Here is a 4,352-nt window from a genome sequence, read left to right on the forward strand (position 1 = left end):
TGAAGGGCCAACTTTTAGAAAATATTTCATTTGCGTAGTTTCTATAGAGAGAAACTAGAGAGAAGTTAGAGAGAAAGTAGAGATTGTAATCTTCGGATTTGAATTGTAATTCAACATTGTTTCTTCAATCAAGTTTGTAAGATTTTCCTTTGAATTTACTTAAATTTCAATTTACTTTTATGCTTGAATGTTTTTTTTGGATTTTGATTTAGTTTTGAGAATTTGTTGATTGATTGTATTTCCTTTTTATCTAGTTTAAAATGAATGTGTTTGTGATTGAATTTGTTTTAGCTTTAGATTTCACCATGATTAGTGAGTAGATTAGTTGCTAGGGAGAAGGGGAAGCATGCTTAATTAATGATTATTGTTAGTTGATGATCCTTGATTGATTGATTGTTGCAATTAAATTTGTTGACATAATTGTGCATGTGATTAATTAGACTAGGAGTGATCAACCTATAAGATTAATCTAGATTGCATTGCAAATTCCAATGAAACGAACAATTGCTTCGGGAATTGCTTTAATTGATTGAATTTGATTGTGATTCTTCTTTTTAATCATTCATAGTGAACCCTAGTTTTGTTTATAGGAGGTAACCTTTGAATTCCTTTGATTGCAACTATTATTTGTCCCTTACAATGTTTGAATCAATTGGGTGATCTATCAATTAGCATGATTGTTAAGCTTGCATGTGGAACCTATATCCCTAGTATTTAGTAATTTGATTGAATTCTCGATTCTTGTTATCCTAGTTACCATACTTAACCATTGAAAATTCTTCGATTTAGCTTAACATTAGACTACAACATAGCTTTGATTCATTCCTTTGGGTTCGACTATTAGCTTGCCTCTATACTCGTATAAGGTTTGTTAAGCGTTTACAAATTTAGTTTGACTTAGGGAGAATCAGATGACGACCTAGTTCCAACCCTTGTCAAAATGGCGCCGTTGCCGGGGTATGACATTGGTGCTTTGTTATAGTTGTTGAGTCTATTTCATTATAAAAAAAAACAAAAAGATTTTTTCTCTTTAAGGCTACACTTGTAGCCGTGCTACTAATAATTTCCTTTGAGTTGTATGCATAGAGCACATAGTCATTCACTTGTGCTATTTGATCTGGAGATCGAGAGGACTATTACAAGACTAAGGTTTGCTTGGAGATCTTTTAGCTCTAGCATTTCAAGTGAAGAAGAACCGCAACAAGAGGAACAAACAAGAATGGGAGAGAATCCGAGAGTGGCATTGAAAGAATTAGGGATTCCCGGTGCATATAGATTTGAGAGTGGAATGCTCCACCTATAACACTGGCAAATGATTTTGAAATTAGGCCGACTATGATCACTTTGATAGAGAGGTGACAATTTAGTGGAGCAAAGCATGAGAGCCCGCTAAATCATCTCAAGGAATTTGAAAAATATTGCAATACTATCAAGGTGAAAGGAGTTTCCCAAGAATTCATCCGCCTCAAGCTCTTTCCCTTTTCTCTCATTTGGCGTGCTTTGGAATGGCTAGACAAGGAGGTTAAGCCGAATTCTTTAACTACATGGGACGAGGTTACAAAGGAATTTCTAACTCGTTTTTGTCCACAAAAGAAAACGGAGGAGGCAAGAGCTTTGATTCAAGGCTTCCAACAAAAGACAAGTGAGAGCCTCTATGAAGCATGGGAGAGATATAAGGAGTATCAAAGGGAGTGTCCTCACCACGGGATTCCAACCTATCAAATCATTCAGATTTTCTATGGAGGCCTAAGTCCCCAAGGCAAGTCATGCCTAGATGAAGGAGACGGAGGTCCTATCATGAATAGGACGGAAGAAGAAGTGGTGGAAATCATTGAGGATGTTGTGAGGTACTATAGAGATTGGCAAGATGGTGAGAGAGAATCAACTAGCAAGAGTAGCTCTTCGGTGTACTCGGTTGATCATTTGAATGCAATCAACAATCTCTCCTCACAAATTTCAAACTTGGAGAAGGAATTAAGTGCAATTAAGGAAAAATTGGAGAGTTCTTCTTCCCAAGCTCCAAGTCTTCCCTCCCAATTTAAGGGGAGAGGTACTTCTTCTAACTCTGATCCCTCTCCTTCTTCTAGTAACATGCCTAGTGGTTGTTTGTTTTGTGATGTGTGTGGTTCATATAATTATGATTCTATTAATTGCCCTCATGCTTTTTCGGACAGTAATGATGATTTTGACAATAATGAGAGTGAACATGTGAAATTTGTGTCAAACAATAATAATGTGCAAAGGTTTGATAAGCAAAGAGGTCAATGGAATAGGAATTACCAAAACCATGGTAATTTTGACAATTATAACCAAGTAGATGGTTAAAGGAACCAAGGGAACTAAGGTTCTCGAGGTAACTATAACAATACATGTTATAGTGGCTAAAATCAGAATCGAAATTATGGTCATCAAAACCAAGGTTATGGAAATCATAATCAAGGTGGTGGTAACCATAATCAAGGTTATGGTCAAAATCAAAATAAGGGAAATTGGAACAATTAAGGGAGAGGCAATTTTCAAACTAATGCTCAAAGAGGCCCTCCACTCGCATTTGCTCTAAAGACTCAAGTTGATAATTCCTATTCACAATCCTCTTCTTCTAGGACTAATTTGGAGGAAATCATTGAAAATCAAACAAAGTTGTTGAGCACTTACATGGACGTAAGTGACAAGAAATTCAATGAAGTGATGACTCATAATAAGATGCTTGAAAATCAAATTTCTCACCTTGCTAATGCTTTGAAAGACCATGATAGTCCTTCTTCTTTACCTTCCCAAGGCTTAGATCCCCAGAGACCCGTGAATGCTATTGTTAAAAGAAGTGGTAAGGTCCTTGAGGAGAGTTTGCCTAGGAAGAGTACGTGAAACTAAGGAGGTCCCCAAAGAGGTCTTGGTAGAGGATGAGAGAAATGGTGCATCTTTGAGTGAGGTTGTGATTGAGACACCTAGAGAGGTGAGAGTGGAGAAAGAGATTGTGAAACCCAAGCTTCCATATCAACAAAAATTCATGAGGCATAAGCTGGATGAACAATTTGAAAGATTTATTGACATTCTTAAGCAACTTTATCTTTCTCTACCTTTTACCGAATTTGTTACCCAAATGCCAAACTATGCGAAATTCCTCAATGACATTTTGAGTGGAATAAGGTCTTGTGATATGGTGGAGATGGTCAACTTGACCGAGAATTGTAGTGCAATTATAATAAACAAGATGCCACCCAAGTTGAAAGATCTCGGAAACTTCTCTATCCCTTGTGCCATTAATAAGATGCAAATTCATAATGCCTTATGTGACTTAGGATCTAGTGTTAGCTTAATGCCATATTCGGTTTATCAAAGACTTAAGTTAGGGGGACTTTACCTTCTAAGATTACCTTGTAATTGGCGGATAGGTCAATTAAGATTCCGTAGGGGAAGGTTGAGGATGTTCCTTGGAGAGTAGGGAAATTTGTAATTCCGGCAGATTTTGTGGTTCTTGAAATGGATGAAGATGCTACCATTCCCATTATTCTTGGTATACCTTCTCTTGCTACCTCGGATGCTATGATTGATGTTACGAGTGCAAAAGTTTCACTCAAGGTAGGAGAAGAGGTTATTTAATTTGGGAAATTTTGTGTAGAACTACCCTAAAGATAGGGTCATTTGAGAACAACTACCCATTTTTTTTATTTGTTTAGAACAACCCACAAGTTTAAAAACATTTGGGTAGCACTACCCATTAACATTTTTCTTCCAATTAAGACGTTATTGGAGCTCACTTTTTTCACTTTTGCCACCCAATTAACTCTCCCAATTTTGTACAAAGGTTTTAATTTACCTTAATTAACCTAATTAAGGTTTTAATCATAATTTATTTTAGGGTTCATGAGTGTAGTATTATTTGGGGATTTTAATTGCTAAGGTTTGGGGGTTTAATTGAATTGGGGTTTTTGCTTATTTTAGCATTTATTGACCATTGTAATTGAAAAAAGTAAAATATTGAGCCAAAATAACGTTTTAATGGGACGAAAAACGCTAGTGGGTAGTGCTCCCCAAACTTTTCTAAACTTGCGGGTAATTCTAAACAAATAAAAAAAATGGGTAATTGTTCACAAATGACCCAATCTTTAGGGTAGTTCTACACAAAATTCCCTTGAATTTGACTTGGATGAAAGCATGAAGTATCCATGTTCTTCTTTAGAAAATTGCATGTTGATCGATTCTCTTGATCTTGTTGTATCTTCTATGCATGAGCAGTTGCTCACTTCTAATGATCCTCTCGAGAATGTTTTGTTGAATAAGGATAAGATAGGTTCTCCTATCAAGGAAGTGGAAATGTATGAGGATTTGCTAAATGGAAGCATTGAGGAAGT

The 4,352-nt window shown here is 36.2% G+C and overlaps 1 non-coding gene across 1 annotated transcript; it reads right to left on the reverse strand.

The window, feature by feature from the left end:
* Window positions 1-1,603: 1,603 nt before the first annotated feature.
* On the reverse strand, window positions 1,604-1,709 carry LOC145625693 (small nucleolar RNA R71). The gene has a single exon (XR_014110601.1). It is a non-coding gene; the product is annotated as a small nucleolar RNA R71 (small nucleolar RNA).
* Between the last annotated feature and the right edge of the window lie 2,643 nt (window positions 1,710-4,352).

Source organism: Chenopodium album, chromosome 3, assembly GCF_948465745.1.
Source record: "Chenopodium album chromosome 3, dcCheAlbu1.1, whole genome shotgun sequence".
In the NCBI taxonomy this organism is placed as follows: domain Eukaryota; kingdom Viridiplantae; phylum Streptophyta; class Magnoliopsida; order Caryophyllales; family Amaranthaceae; genus Chenopodium; species Chenopodium album.